Source organism: Narcine bancroftii, chromosome 4 (genome assembly GCF_036971445.1).
Source record: "Narcine bancroftii isolate sNarBan1 chromosome 4, sNarBan1.hap1, whole genome shotgun sequence".
Classification (NCBI taxonomy): domain Eukaryota; kingdom Metazoa; phylum Chordata; class Chondrichthyes; order Torpediniformes; family Narcinidae; genus Narcine; species Narcine bancroftii.
In genome coordinates, this window is record NC_091472.1 from 70,998,335 (window position 1) to 71,015,334 (window position 17,000).

At 43.2% G+C, this 17,000-nt stretch overlaps 1 pseudogene; it reads right to left on the reverse strand.

Annotated features, from left to right (window-relative positions):
* Nucleotides 1–488: 488 nt before the first annotated feature.
* LOC138759868 (large ribosomal subunit protein uL6 pseudogene) lies at nt 489–1,088 on the reverse strand (annotated as a pseudogene).
* Nucleotides 1,089–17,000: the final 15,912 nt, after the last annotated feature.

The window sequence follows — 17,000 nt, forward strand, 5'->3', positions numbered from 1 at the left end:
TACCATGGTCTGTGGAACAGTTTCTTCTTTCTTTTTCAATCTGTTTATTGATTTATAGTGAACATATATACAAGAGTAAAGTTACATTACATTCATGTATTTACAAGTGTATAAGAAAAAGAACATATTACTATTTTAAAAATATATATTAACCATAAATTTCTTCTCCTCTTGTAAAACCAAAAGAAAAAAGAGAGAAAAAAATAATTTTTATTACAAAATCCCCTCTCACTAATCCAAAAATAAGAAAAGAAAGAGGGACTGGGCAATCCATTCTGAGAGTAAAGTAGGAAAACAAACGGTTTACTAGTTTTTTTTTGTCATTAAAATTTAATTGAACTGCTATAATCATTTTTTTCCCCAACATATCCATCATCAAATATTACTCTCCAGTCTGTGGTACAACTGTCCCCTTGTCACTCACATAGATGCCATCCAGGAATTTACGAATATCCTTCTTCTTCACTGTGGTTGCTTGCTGAATGAGAGCAGCTTTAATCTTTTACGTCTAAGCTGTAGTCTCAACAACTGCACCCTTCTCAGAGACGTAAATACCATCCAAGAATTTTCGAATATCCTTGTTTTTGACTGTTGTTGTCTGTTGGATCAAGGCAGCAGAATTTGATACTAGTTCAATATCGTTTCTCTCAAGAACAAGTTCTTCTTTCTGGGTCTGAGAAACAATACATGAAACACCTGGCTTCATACGGACTCTACGAATATACTTCTCTCCCAAGAAGTTACGGATCTCTACAAGAGATCCTGCATCTTGAACAACCACATTGATAGGGAAATGAGCATACACAGACCTCATCTTGTAACGGTAACCTACAGTGACACCCTTGATCATGTTCTCAACATGACTGCAGATTGTCCGGACTGTTGCTAGCTCCTTCCTGTTACCCCACCATTTGTCAACTCGAAGCTTCTTCTTCTTGATGCCAAGAAGGCTGAGCTCCAAGTTGATGTGATTAAATTGCCTTCGTAATGTTCCTCGGGGCCCCTTCACAATGACAGTACGGCCTTTTAAAGTCACATCAACACTGTCAGGGATATCAACAATCTGGTTGCTGAGAATGGTCTTCATTCTCGCTTAAAATGGAGGAAAGGCTCGGTTTCCTAGTTAAAACCAAATTTACCATAAGGAACTAGGAGAGAATCCAGTATAAAATTCTGATTCTTAAACTATATGGAAATATTGAATAAAGGCACCAAACTTCTTCAAATTTAAAAGATGTATCAAATGTCCGACTCCTAATTTTCTCCAAACGTAAACATGACATGACAGCAGACACCCATTGAAGTCGAGTAGGCGAGTTAGGATCCTTCCATTTAAGTACAGTGATATGGCTTTTCTAGCCAATAATGTTGAAAAGGCAATTATTCACTGTGCAGGAGACAGGCACATGCCCAGTCTCCACTGGTATGGTTCCAATAATAGCTGTTAATAGATTTGGCTGATATTCTAATTCTAGAAATTTTGTTAGGGTTTCAAAGACACCTTTCCAGAAATTATCTAGTTTTGAACATGACCAAAACATATGAGTTAAAGTGGCTGCCTCAACTTTGCACCTATTACAAGTAGGGTTTACACTGGGAAAAATACAGGCCAACTTAACTAATACTTTCTTCTGTAGGTGAATTGAAATGGATTCAGTCCCTCTGAGAGGTGTGTTCAATCACTAGACGCTCAAAGCATTTCATAATGGTGGAGGTCAGTGCCATAGGGTGGTAATCATTGAGGCCTGTTATTGTAGCCCTCCTGGGTACCAGGATGAAGGTGGCTATCTTCAACCCTGCGGGAACGATGGACTGCTGCAATGAGGTGTTGAAGATATCCATGAAGACCTTCGTCAATTGGTCAGTACAGTCCTTCGGTACCTGACCAGGTACTTTGCCTGGTCCCGCTGCTTTGTCGGGGTTCACCCTGGATAAGGTTCTCCTCACCTCAGCCGTGGCTATGTGGGAGCTCATTCATCAAGGCGACATGGAGCTTTCTTTGGCATCATCCTGTTCTTCACATTAAACTGTGCATAGAAGATGTTCAGTCTGTCCGGAAGGGAGTTGTCATTGTCCTTAATTCATAAAATGGCCGTGATCTGTTGTTGTCTTGATCCCTTTCCTCATGTGCCTCATGTCACTGGTGTAGCACACTTAACTATGGATCAACTTTGCCTCTGGATTTCACGGGAGAGTTCAACCCTGGCTGATCTTAATACCATCCTATCCCCTGTCCTGAAGGCAGCATCTCGAGCTCTGAGAAGGGCTCGCAACTCTGCATCTGATCATGGTTTCAGGTTAGCCCTGGTTATGAAGCATCTGATCTCGATGACATCCTCAATGCCCTTGCTGATGTAGCCAGTCACTGAGCTCGTGTACTCCCCAATGTTTACATGATCATTGTAGGTGGCCCCCTCCCTGCAACAGCTCCAGTCCGTGTTCTCAAAGCAATCTTGCAGTGATACTGTGGCCCCCTCTGGCCACATCCTGATCTCCCTGCGAAGTGACCTAATTTGCTTTGCCAGTGGTCTGGGTTTAGCAGGATGGATATGTGATCTGAAATGGGGGAAAGATGCAGCCTTGAACGCACCAGGGATGTTGGTGTACACCCGATCCAGGGTGTTCTCTCCACTGATGGTGAAGTTCACAAGCTGTTGAAACCATGTTAAGACTGATTTCAGGTTGGTGTGATTGAAGTCATCAGCCACAATCATGGCACCGTCAAGGTGGGAAGTCTGGGCTCTACAGATGGCACCATAAAGCTCCTTCATGGCTTCACCCTCATTAGCCGAAAGTGGAACGTAGAGGTATTCCACTGGTAACTTGTATTCACGTGTTTCATTATGTCAGGCAAATGACATGTTTATAGCATTATTTATATGATATAAAATACCACCCAAGAAGGAAGGCAAGTTTGTGGAGAGATTATGGAATTAGGTTCAAGTTTATTTTCATCCAATTGTATAAATTAAAAGATAAACTCAATTATTGCTTAATGAATCCAATGATTTTCCATGCCATGCAAATGGGGACATTGGTATAAATTAGCATTACCTCTAATCTCAGGGACATTGTCACATGGAACTTGAACTTGAATTTCCACTGCAGGTTTTGAGCATGTTGTCTTGCCATCCTTCTACATTATGCCTGAATTAAGACAGATGTAAGGTGTCAGATGGGGACGTCATCGTTTTGAAAACGAAATTTCCATTTCCTTCTTTGCTTGAGACAGGCTTGTGACTGGCTGAAGCAGTACCAGGTATTGGTAGAGGGTGCCATAGGCTTCCTGATCATGTCAGAGGTGTGCATCTGGAGCTGATGGTTTGGACTCAAGGCTGTGTGGCTGCAGAGGCTGCAGGAGCACTGAAGGTGAAGTCATGCACATTCAGTGACTCTAGGGGGACTCTCTTTTGCTTCTCATTCTCTGGTTATGAAGGGCACTGCACAATTTATGCTGATAACAAATCTTTGTCTGTCTTAGGGTAGACTAAAGAAAATTTAATTTTATGTTTTATTACAGGACAATAAAATAATCTTGAATCTTGAATTTAATCTTTCAAGTTTTGATTTAATTAGTTATTTTTAACTGAAGCAGCAACATTTAATTCACAGCACAAAATAGGATTTAACAAGCAAAATGGTTAACATAGCGTTAACAAAATACTGAACAGTACAGAGGCATGGTGATTCTATCCAATCATTAATTTTAATTCACAATTTAATGAGATTTTTTCATTATATGAATTATAGTTTCATATAATTCTTCATTATCAGCAAAGTGGACAACACAGATGCATTTGATAAGACTAAATAAAATAAAAGGTAAAACAGACCCTGATGTCCTGGGTTTCTCTGCACTGCCTGTACATATCAATTAATATCATGGTTTGAAGAGTAAGGGAAATTTACTGTATGGCATTCCAAAATGTGCTGGAGCTCCAATATTTCGATGCATAATCAGCAGGTGACAGCAAGGTTCAGGAGCGGCAAGTCACAAGGAAGCCAAAGTAGTCAAGCACAATATTGGAGAAACTCAGCAGGTCAAATAAAGATAAAGACACATAACCAACGTTTTGGACTTGAGCCCTTCATTAAGGTATGAACGAACATTGGCAGGTCCCCCGAACAAAATTGTGGGAGGGAGGGGTGGGGGAGGAGCACAGTCCCAAAGGCAGGAGGTAATAGGTGGATGAGGGATGGAGGGCACACCAGCAAACAGCAGGAGGAGGAGGGATGGCTCTGTGAATGGAGTGGGAAGGGGGTGGAGAGCTGGAGGAAAGAAAACAAAGGGAAAAGGAATGGAGGGAAAATAGAGTAGGTGAGCAGAAACCAGAGAGGTTGATGTAATGCCATCTGGTTGGAGAGTGCCCAGGCAGGTAATCAAGTGTTGCTCCTTCAATTTATGGGTGGTCTTGGTAGGATAATACATGAGGCCATGGACAGAAATGTAAGTATAGGAGTAGGGCACAGAATTAAAGTGGTCAACCACTGGGAGATCCCTGTCACTGATGCAGACAGAGTGAAGATGCTCAGTGAAGCACCTTCTGTGTCCAATCTCTCTGATCTAGAGAAGGCCACAAATGGACCATCAGATTCAGTAGATCACTCCTATGGATACACAATGAAGTGTTGCTTTACTTGAAAGGTCCCCAAATGGTGGTGAGGGAGGAGGTGTGGGTGCAAGTGTGGCACTTTCTGCAGCAACAGGAGAATATGCTTGGGGGCAATTGGTGGGGAGGGATGAATGGCTGAGGGAGTCATGGAGGGAGCAGTCCTTACGGAAGGTAGAGAGGGGAGGAGAGTGGAAGATATGCCTGGTAGTGGGATCCTGTTGCAGGTGGTGGACATTATGGAGGATAATGCGTTGGATGCAGAGGCTGGTGGGGTGATAGATAAGGACAAGGGGAATCCTGTTTTTATGATGTCTGGGGGCAGAGGGGGCCAGGGGAGTTGAATGGGAAATGGAGGAGGTGCAGGTAAGGGCTGAATGGATGGTGGTGGAGGGGAAGCCAAGTTTGTAGAAGAAGGCAGACATTTCAGATGATCTGGACAGGAAGACCTCATCTTGGGAACAGATGCGGAGGAGACAGAAAAATTGCAAGAAAGGAATAGAATCCTTGCAGGGGACTGGGATGTGAAGAAGTGTAGTCAAGGTAGTTGTGGGAGTTTTTGGGTTTGTAACATACATCAAGTGGACAGCTTGTCTCCTGAAATGGAGACAGAGAGATTAAGAAAGGAGAGAGTGTTGCCAGAGATGGACCAGGTGAATTTGAGATCGGGTGGAAGTTGGCAGTGATGTGAATGAAGTTGCCAAGCTCAGTACAGGTGCATGAGGCAGCCCTGATGTGGTCAAGGGGCCTTGCCTGTGTAGGCTTGTAGCATGGATTGCTCCACAAAGCCCAAAGGTAGGGATAACTGGGACCTTGTGTGTGCATATAGCTACTCCTTTGATTTGAAGGTAGTGGGATAAGTCAAAGGAGAGATTATTAAACGTGAGAATAAGTTCTGCCAGGTGGAGGAGGGTGTTGGTCTCTTGTCAACAAAGAAACGAAGGACTTTGAGGCTTTCTGCATGGGGGATGGAGGAGTAAAGGGATTGGACACCCATCATGAAAATGATGTGGTCAAATTCAGGGAATTGGAAGTAATTGAAGAGATGGAGGGCATGTGAGGTATCATGGATGTAGGTGTGGAGGGATTGGACCAAAGATGGAGTCAAGGTCAGATGATACTAGTTTGGTGGGGCAAGAGCAAATGGAAACAATGGGTCTACCAGATAATTGGGTCTATGTTTCTAGGATAAGAGGTAGAAATGGGCAATGCGAGGTTTGGAAACAATGAGATTGGAGGCCGTGGAAGGGAGGTGACCAGAGTTGATGAGGTTAGAAATGGTTTGGGATGGTGGCGTGATTTGCTTTGGTCGGGACCTATGGAAGGAATAAATTGGAGGAGGTGTCTGAGAGCTGTCGTCTGATTCTCAGCAAGATAGAGGTCAGTGCGCCAGACCACAGCAGCACCATCCTCTTCTGTGGGTTTTGATAGTGAGGTTGGGATTGATGTGGGGAGAGTGGAGGGCAGAGCATTCGGAGGAGGTGAGATTAGGAGAAGAGAAGGGAGTGTTGTCTTGACAGCAATTGGAAATAAAAAGATCCAGACCAGGAAGCTGGCCAAGACAAGTTGTCCAAGAGGAGGAAGAAGGGTTGAAACAGGACAAGGGAGCCTTGGGTGGGGGGGGGGGGTGTGAGAATCGCGGTCATGGAAGTAAGCCTGGAGACGAAGGTGATGGAAGAAGATTTCAGCATTGTGTTATATGCAGATTTCATTAAGGTGTGGGTGGTGGGGAACAAAGGTAAAGCCTCGACTGAGGACCAAGCGATCCGTCTCAGAGAAGGGAAAGGTCAGAGGGGATGGTAAAGACCAAGCAGTGGGCAGAGTGGGAGTCAGTTTGGTGGATGGTTTTGATGAGACATGGGGGGTTAGGAAGGCCAGAGGGTAGAGATGGAAAGTAGGGGAAGTCAGAGGGTGGATGTGGGGAGTTCAGAGGGTTGAAGTGGAGGGTTGGGGAGGTCAGAGGAGGAGGGGGAGGATTGGGGAGTTCAGAAGGGGATGGAGAGTTGGGGGGGAGGTGGGGATAGGGGAGGTCAGAGAAGGGAAGTGGAAGATAGGGGAGATGAGAGGGTCTGAGGGTTGGGGAATGGGAAGAAGTGGGGAGCTCAGAGGAGATAGGGAAGAAGAAGGGTAAGGATTGGTGGTGGGGGGAATGTTACAATGGGATCCAGCAGAGAAGTTGGGATTGAGGAAAGTGTCCACGTCAACAGGATCCATGTAGTGAGAGTTGGCGTTGGAAGCTGTTGCCTGAGAGTTCGCAGTGAGACGTTGGGAGCTCTGGTAAGCAGGCAGCTCGGATTTAGGCTTGGGGTCATAGTTGAGTCATTGGGAACCACAAGGCACCATCTGGCAGCAGAGGCAAGTAGCAAGGAAGGCAAAGTAGCTGTGCAATCGAGTCTGGGTGTATATGCAATCGAGTCTGGGTGTATACGTGGTCATGGAGTTTGAGAGCAGCAGGGATTACAGATGGGGAGCAGTGAGAGAGAATCCCATGGAATTCGCTTCAGAGAGCAAAGAAGAACTTCTTCAGGGAAGGCATCCATTGAAGAGGTTTCACAGAGTTCTGCAGGAGACCAAAGTAAAACACGAAAGTCTGCAGACATTATGGTTGAAGTAAAAACACAATGCTGAAGAAACTCAGCCAGTCCAACAGTGTAGTTTATGAAGCAAAGGTAAAGATATGTAACCAATGATTACAATTCAACCTTGGTATGGAACAAATGTTGGCAGGCGACCAAACAAAATGGTGGGGGGGAAGGGACAGGAGGAAGAGCACAGTCCCAAAGGCAGGAGGTAAAAGGTGGATAAGGAAGGAAGGGCAATGAAGAAAAGAGCAGGGGAAGGAGGGATGGCTCTCTGAATGGAGAGGGAAGAGGGTGAAGAGCTGGAGGAAAGAAAAGGAAATGGAAGAGGAGGAGAATGGAGAGTGGGCCAGCAGAAACCGGAGAAGTTGATGTTAATGCCATCCAGTTGAAGAGTGCCCAGAAAGAAAATCAAGTATCGCTCCTCCAATTCATGAATGATCTTTGTGGAATAGTAAGGAGACCATGTTCTCTTGCTCCTTCCCCACACCCTTACAAATATGCTCAAATGATACCAAACGAACTAAAAATTGGAAAAAAGTACAGGAGCTGAGAAAAAATGCAGATGGGCAGTGCTGTCGATGTCACATCCTAACTCACAGCACCGGCTCATCCCGTGCAAGCTCACCACTTTGTCACAGGAGCACATGCATGCGCACATGTGCTCCTGCATCCAGTCGCGCGCCTGTGGGTTGGGGCAGTGCAGAGCAGAGACTCGCTCTCGTCCAAGTCAGTCATTCAGTCAGACATTGCAAGTGGAGCAGTTTCCTGTGTTTGTGTGGCTTGGTGAGGGAGCTGGGAACAGCAGCTGTTGCCACCTGAACGTGGTATAAAGGAGAGGAGAGAACTTCCTGCAGCTTGGATGCGTCCCTCTAAATGCACGAGTTGGAGGAGGAAAGTGCACCAATTGAACAAAAATGGCGAACGAATCTCCTGCTAAAAGTCTAGTAGAGATAGATCTCTCCCCTTTGCAGGTGAGTATCAGGTTGGGTTTAAAGGAGAAATAACAATATCTGGCCTATCGGATGATCCCCTTTTTTGGAGTGTTTTTGGGTGTTTCAAGTGTCATTTTGGCCACCAAAATATACGGTATATACAAAATAAATGCAGTCACCCAAATTTATATTCTTACAAACCTCCAGATTTGAGGATAGTTTCTTTCCTGCTGATTTTGGCTCTTAAATGGGTTCTCAGCGAGGTGCTTCCTCATTGCCATTTGTGATTCTGCCGACACCTGTGGTGTCATCAGCAAACTTGTAGATAGCATTGGAATTGTGCCTGGCCGCACAGTCATGGGTGTATAACGAGTAGAGCAGTGGGTTAAGCACCATCCTTGGGATGCACCTGTGTTGATGATGATCAGTGAGGAGGAGACGTTGTTTCCAATTTGAACTGACTGTGGCCTTCCGATGAGAAAGTCAAGGATCCAGTGGCAGAGGGGGTTTCAGAGGCCCAAAGTTTGTAGCTTTCTTGACCAGCACTGAGGGAATAATGATATTGAAGGCTGAGCTGTAGTTGATGTATGTATGAGTTGGTGTTTTCGAGGGGATCCAGAGCTGAGTGGAGAGCCAGCAATATTGAGTCTGCTGTGGAGTGAATTGTAGTGGGTCCAAGCCTTTGCTTAGGTACGTGTTAATTCTGGCCATGACCAGCCTCTCAAAGCATTTCATCACAGTAGTGCAACTGGATGATAGTCATTGAGGCAGCTCACTCTACTCTTCTTGGGTACTGGGATGATTGATGTCCTTTTGAAGCTGGTGGGAAATGCTGACTGCAGCAATGAGAATTTGAAGCTGTTTGTGAACGCTCTGGCTAGTTGGTTGCCGCAGATATTCAGTACCCTCACAGGTACATCATCAAGGCCTGACGCCTTGCGAGGGTTCACCCTCTTGAATGATGTTCTGATGTCATCCTCAGAGACAGATATCACAGGGTCCTCAGCCTAGAAATTAACGTAACAAAATACAGTGATCAAAATGTATGGATACGACGTGAAGGATGCAACAAGACTTTGAACATTTTTCTCTCTGCAAATAATTTGTTATGAATAAAAACTATTTGTTAAAAAAAGAATCTCTCACTGGCTGAAGATGATGCTGTTGCATTGTTTGTTTTACTTACTTTCATCTATACCTTTTAGTATGGTTTGACATTTTTCTCTATACCTTGTATTACTTATCAGAGTAAGAATTTATTGTCATGAAGGTGTATGAAATTTGTTGTTTTGCAGCAGCGTTACAAGTGCAAAGATTGCTATAAATTACATTTTTTTAAAAAAGAAAGAAAGTGAGGTAGTCTCTGCCATTCATTGCCCATTCAGAAATCTGTTAGCAGAGGGTAAGAAACTGCTTTTGAACTATTAGGTGTTGGTCTTCAGGCTTCCTGATGAAGGAGGTACAGTAGCCTGAAGAGGGCAAGGCCTGGGTAGTGAGGGTCTTTGAGAATAGAGACTGCTTTCTTGAGGCATAACCTCTTGTAGATGTACTTAATGGAGTGAAGACTATTGCCCATGATGGCACTGGGCAAGTTCACAACTCTCTGTAGCCCTTTCCTGTCCTGTGAATTGACACCTCCATTCCAGAGAATGATGGAACCAGTTAATATTCTCTCTATCTGGTGACATACCAAATCTCCTGAAACTCTGAACGAAGTATAGCCGCTGGCGAGCCTTCTTCATGATGGCATCGACAAGGAGGCCACATGATAGGTCTTCAGAGATGTAGACACAAAAAATATGAATTTCTTTCCTATTTCCACTGCTGACCCCTTGATGAGGACTGGTTTGTGTTCTCCAGTTTTTTTTAGTTTTGTTAATGTTGAGTGCAAGGTTGTTGTGACCTCACTCAACGAGCTGACCTCACACACCTTGATGAAGGGCTCAAGCCCCGAAACTTTGGTGATGTATCTTCACCTTTGCTACATAAAGGCACTGTTTGACCTGCTGAGTTTCTCCAGCATTTGTGTGTTTTTTTCACTCAACTATCTGATCTATCTCACTCCTGTACGCTTCCTTATTGCTGAGTGTGACTCTGTTGATCACTATAGTGTCATTGGCAAATTTGTAATGGTACTTGAATTGTGCTGAGCCGCATAGTCGTGAGTATAGAAAGATTAGTGCGATGGGTTAAGCACGCATCCTTGAGGTGCATTTGTGTTGATCGTCAGTTATTTCCGATTCTGATGAGGAAGTCAAGGATCCACTTGCAGAGGGAGGTGCAGAGGTTCCGGATTTGATGACTTTCTGACCAGTTCTGTGGGTTTGATTGTGTTGAAAGCTGAGCTGTAATTGATGAAAAGCATCCTGATGTGTGTGATACTATTGTCTGGGTGATCCAGGGCTGAGTGGAGAGCCAATGAGATTGATGTGGAGAAAATATGGCAGTAAGCAAATTGTAGTGGGCCCAGGTCTTTACTTAGGTGTGTACTAATTCTGGTCATGACCAACATCCCAAAGTATTTCATCACATTGGATTTGAGTCCTGCTGGACGATAGTCATTGAGGCACTTTCGCCCTGCTCTTCTTGGACACCGGTGTAATTGATGCCCTTTTGAAGCAGGTGGGAACATCCAACTGCAGCAATGAGAGATTGAAAATGTCGTGAACACTCCAGCTAGTCAGTTGCCACAGATTTTCAGTACCCTGCCAAAACTATATTTATTCATTTGTTTATTAATCAATCTGTTTTAATTGTTATATTTGTTATAGCCTACTGAACAAGTTGACTTGCCTGGACAGCCAACAAAGCAAGCTTTTTACATTTGACAATCAAGAATTCGATTCAAATGTGGGAGTATAAGTTTTATACTGTGTTCCAGAACTTGTCCGACAATTGCTCGCTGTAATTACAGCATAATCCAGGAAGCCCAGAAAAATCAATGAAATTATAATACAATCTACTGGAAATATAGATGATATGGTACCTTTATGGAATGAAATTGTCTTCTTTATCAGACAATAAAATTAGCTTTATATCCTGACTCTTTTTAACGTGCCGGAAACCAGGCAGGCCATTAACCAGGTCCAGAGAAACACAAGAACTGCAGAAGCTGAGGTTCATCTACTGAGGCAGTGTGGGTTGGGATCAGATATAAGAAAGGTGCAATCACACTGATGGGACTAGACTTTAGGTATTCAGTAGCCACTGGGAAGTGGAGGAATAGATTTGTACACAAATTATAAAAAGTTCCAAAAACAACCTGGTTTTGGTAGGGGGAGACTTTAATTGAAATATTAATAACTCAACCACTTCCTCTGACTTCAAGCATAAATTCCCTTCTTTGTCATTGAATGGTCCTATCCTCTCACAAATTATCCTCTTGCTTAAGTAATCATTTTTTTGAAAAATTGAATTGCTAGGAATTTGTGCTTCTGAAAAAGTATAAAGGATTTAACTGAATCTAGACTGTTTCTGGGAGTGGAAGGGTTCTTTGCTCTGAAAGAACTGGCAAAAGCATCCCCACTGAGGATCTGATAGAGGGGCAATCCTAATTTCACAGGAGCCAAGCGTGAAGGAACCACTGGACAACAAGCAGACGGAGACTGGGAGGTGCAGTCCTGGAGGAGAGAACATGTGGACCAGACATAACAAAGAAAGAGTCAGTTGGCCAAAGTCCAGCAACAAGACTTTCCAAGAGACATGGGATGAATGCAGTAAATGGTGGTTAATGTTATAGTATCCTTTATTCAAATTTTACTGTGGTACATGTCTGTGTTTGGTTTCCATTGCAATATTGGTCTATCTTTGTTCCCTGGCTCCAATGTTTGCATAATGCAGTGGTTCCCAACCTTTTTCTTTCCACTCACATCCCACTTTAAGTAATCCCAATACTATAGGTGCTCTGTGATTAGTAAGGGATTGCTTAAGGTGGCATGTGAGTGGGAAAGGAAGGTTGAGAAGCACTGCCCTAGACCCAATTGTTACTGAAATATTTTGCTCAAGACATATTGTCATTGGCCCATTGCCTTTGGAGTTGTGAAACCGTGCACATAACAGTGGTTTTCAACCTTTTTCTTTTCACCCACATACCACCTTTTTTTTAATTTTTTTTATTTTTCACACCATAAACCACATTGATCAAGATACATACATTTTCCTTTTCAAATATATACAGTGTCGTTTTCTCCCCCCCTCCCTCTTCCCATCCCACCCTCCCTACCTCCCCTCCCATTCATTTAAAGTACAGAATCTAAGATACATTAAACCAGTCAAACAATGTTGTCACTCAATAAAAATAAACAAGAAATTCCATTGAGTCAATTCTTTTCATTTCCTTCTCCTTCTATTATTTTAGGTGGTAGATGTTCCCGGTAGGTTTTCTCTATTGTGTTTCATGTATGGCTCCCATATTTGTTCAAATATTGCAATATTATTTCTTAAATTATATGTTATTTTTTCTAATGGAATACATTTATTCATTTCTATATACCATTGTTGTATTCTCAAGTTATCTTCTAATTTCCAGGCTGACATAATACATTTTTTTGCAACGGCTAGGGCTATCCTAACAAATCTTTTTTGTGCACCATCCAAATCAAGTCCAATTCTTTGTTTTTTATGTTACTTAGGAGGAAGATCTCTGGGTTTTTTGGTATATTGCTTTCTGTAATTTTATTTAATATCTGGTTTAGATCTTCCCAAAATTTTTTCACTTTCTCACACGTCCAGATTGCATGAATTGTTGTTCCCATTTCTTTTTTTACAACGAAAACATCTGTCAGATACTGTTGGGTCCCATTTATTTAACTTTTGAGGTGTAATGTATAGCCTGTGTATCCAGTTATATTGTATCATGCATAACCTCGTGTTTATTGTATTTCTTATCGTTCCAGAGCATAACTTCTCCCATGTTTCCTTCTTTATCTTTATGTTTAAATCTTGTTCCCATTTTTGTTTAGTTTTACCATTTGTTTCCTCATTCTCCTTTTCTTGTAGTTTAATATACATATTTGTTATAAATTTTTTGATTATCATTGTATCTGTAATCACATATTCAAAATTACTTCCCTCTGGTAACCTCAGACTGCTTCCCAATTTGTCCTTCAAGTAGGATTTCAGTTGGTAATATGCCCACCCACATACCACCTTAAGCAATCCCTTAGAGCACCTATGGCATAGGAAATACTTAAAGTGGTATGTGAGTGGAAAGAAAAAGGTTGGGAACCACTGGTATAATGTAATGTGTTGAGGATCTTGCAGCATTTTTGTCGAATTGTTCCTAGACATGTACTTTCCACCTGCAGCCACCAGAGGAGGCACGGGGTTTACTCATTCAGTCTGATCCACAGCCAGTGAAGGGTGTAATAATGCCTGCTATGGCTAAAAACCTAAAATCTGTCACTAGGGGCAACAATTAACCGACTGTATTGTTGATTACAGAAATAGTCCCCCACTAATCTTGCCACGCTTTCATCCAAAGTGTCCTATAAGATGGTTGTCTTTTTCATCCCACAGGCTTAACTTCCTCTTCCCTCTCCTTGTTCTGAGGTCAGGTGCCAGCAGATTGGTGAGGTTGTGAGAACCAGAACAGGGACACTCTCTTCTCCACCAAGGATGATGTAACAGTATGTTTTGCCTCTGCTCTGGATCAACGGAACTGGCGCTAACTGCTGCTTTAATTGTTTGCCTTGACTGAAATAAGGACAATTAAAACTTGAGTTACCATCCAACCCAAGCAGATACAATCATTTGAACAACGTGTAAAAGAACTAAAAAGTTAGAAACCAGCAATGAGAGAAAATTCACCTGCAATTCTCAGTTGCAGAAGAAAGATTGACAACAATATCCCATGTATCAATTGCTTCAATCAGTTTGAGGATAGGCTCTGAATTCAAAGTTCAGATTTATTGTCATATACAACCCTGAGCTTCTTTTCCCTGCACGCCAGGTTGAAGTTCTACTTATCAATAGGGCAAAAACCTGCACTCAAGAAAAAAAAATACGTATACAGAAGAGAGAAATGCACAATTTCAGGAAAGAGGTATCGGTGCCACAAGACTCATACGACCAACTTCAGGAGCCAGTTACTTCCAGACTCGGGAACAACAAACTCAATCACCTATGTTTTTTTTTACATATAACTAACTTTTTTGTTCCCGTGACCAATTGTCACACTTACCTTTGGGAGTAAAACTCCATAATTCCAGATTTCACCATGAGTTTATACTAAATACCTGAGGTGTGGTATTTATGTATGCCGGACGTGGGTCACCATTGTGTTGACGTCAACTGTGACATTTCACCAATGTGCGAGTCAATCTCTTCAGTGACATGAATAACCTGCATCTGAAATATCCAACAGAGGAGTAAAATGGCTCTTGATCCCCAGATTCTTTTAATGCTAGCAGCAGGTTTGTATAGCACTGTACAAATGCACCTTAACCTCATACATGCCTTCATGATGCGCAGAAGGAGCCAGAACCTGTGCAAGGAACAAATTAGTGTGAGGAGAATTTGACGGGAGGCAGGGAGCAGTTTGATGAAGAAACACGTGAGGACCTTAAACACCGCAGATGGAGAAGTTTCCTAATGTGCGTCAATTTGCAATGATATCAGATAGAACAATGTGAAGGGGAGAGAGAGAGAGAGAGAGAGAGAGAGAGAGAGAGAGAGAGAGAGAGAGAGAGAGAGAGAGAGAGAGAGAGAGAGAGAGAGAGTGGGCCTGTGTTCTAGTCTAATGTCCTAAACAATTTCAATGATGAAGAGTGGAGGGCTCATTTCCATATATCTTGGGGGATTTTTGACTTTGTTTTGGGACTCATTGAGCCATATCTCAGGCACAAGACAACCAATAGGCAACAGCCTCTGGATCCTCAACGTAGACTCGCCAATGCCTTGTGGTAGTATGCTACCCCATGAGAATATCGATCCATAAGTTGTATTTTTTGGATTGGTGTGGCCACTGTCTGTGTGTTGTTACATCAAGTAAGTAGAGCACTTGGGATGGATCTTTTTAAATGTTTTGTTCAACTGCCAAGTGACGCACGATAATTGATGCATTTGCAGAATGTGTGATGGAGCGCTTTCATCCCTAACGTCGAAGTACTCGAGATGGCAGAGGTCGACAGCATCGAGTCCACGCTGCTGAAGATCCAGCTGCGCTGGATGGGTCACGTCTCCAGAATGGAGGACCATCGCCTTCCCAAGATTGTGTTATATGGTGAGCTCTCCACTGGCCACCGTGACAGAGGTGCACCAAAGAAAAGGTACAAGGACTGCCTAAAGAAATCTCTTGGTGCCTGCCACATTGACCACTGCCAGTGGGCTGATATCGCCTCAAACCGTGCATCTTGGCGCCTCACAGTTTGGCGGGCAGTAACCTCCTTTGAAGAAGACCGCAGAGCCCACCTCACTGACAAAAGGCAAAGGAGGAAAAACCCAACACCCAACCCCAACCAACCAATTTTCCCCTGCAGCCGCTGCAACCGTGTCTGCCTGTCCCGCATCGGACTTGTCAGCCACAAACGAGCCTGCAGCTGACGTGGACTTTTACCCCCTCCATAAATCTTCGTCCGCGAAGCCAAGCCAAAGATGGGGCCATTGATGGTACATATATTCCCATCAGAGCCCCAGTGATGACCCAGTTGCCTACTACAATAGGAAAGGATGGCACTCGATTGTTGAAGGCAGGTGCAGATCACAACCACTGGTAAGAATCCTGACTCAAGTTAGCACTGTAAATATTTTGTGAATTATATGTCTTTCTAAACATAGATTTCTGGTTGTTCTAGCTTCATAGATGTGTATTTGGGGCGGTTGGGTGCACCCATGATGTTCCAGTTTTATCCAACTCTTCCCTCCACCCCCCACCCCATACAAAAAAACGCTGAGGAACAAGGAGGTCACCTCTTTCCAGTTGAACTAAGTTAATGTACTTCACTATTCAGTCATTCACCTGTCGTTCTCAGAGGGTGCAAAAGCCGCTGATACATGTTCATTGTTATACCCACAGAAATCTAAAATTGTAACGGAGAGAAGATCCCTGCGCATTTAATCGAAAACCCAGCTTACCCTCTCAGGAAGTGGTTGATGAAGGGGTTCACTAACCACAATGCGCTTGATCAATGTTAGCGTAGCTACAACCAACATTTGAACTCTGCAAGGATTGTGGTGGAAAATGCATTTTGACGTCTCAAAGTTCATTGGAGGTGCCTTGCCAAGCAAGTTAATATTTGTACCACTTTCGTATCAGATGTTGTTGTTGCCTGTTGTGTTCTGCACAATAATATGGGAGATCAACAAGGAACTCTCCTTGCATGACTGGTACATTTATCAACGTGATCTCCCTGAGGAGCTGAGCGGGTTCCCTATCAGGGTGGACAGGCACATAGTTCCCAAGAAATATGAGAGACAATCATGTCCATTCTGTAAGAATTGAATTTAGGTATTGACTGCCTGTAGTGCCTGTATCATGCACAAATGTAAAAGATTTTTTGGTAAGTGTACATCTTGAACTCCTGCTGCTATTTTAGAGTTTAAACACTTGCATGCCTGCATTCAGTTGATATTCATGGTTCACTTGGAAGAGAAATGGTTGAACACTTGCATTTTGTGCTCTTTCAATTTCCTTAAGAATTTAAGCACTTGCGTGACTGCTTCAGTAGATGTACCTGGTACACTTGAACAAGAATAATTGGAACACGTGCATCTTGAACTCTTGTCTTTCTGTAAACTACAGAGCACTGAATGCAGAAGATAACCCCCCCCCCCCCCACCGCAGATTCTCAAGTAAAATATTGCTTCACTTGAAAGGACTGTTTGGGGCCCTGAATGGTGATGAGAGAAGAGGTCTGGCCACAAATAGAGCATCTCTA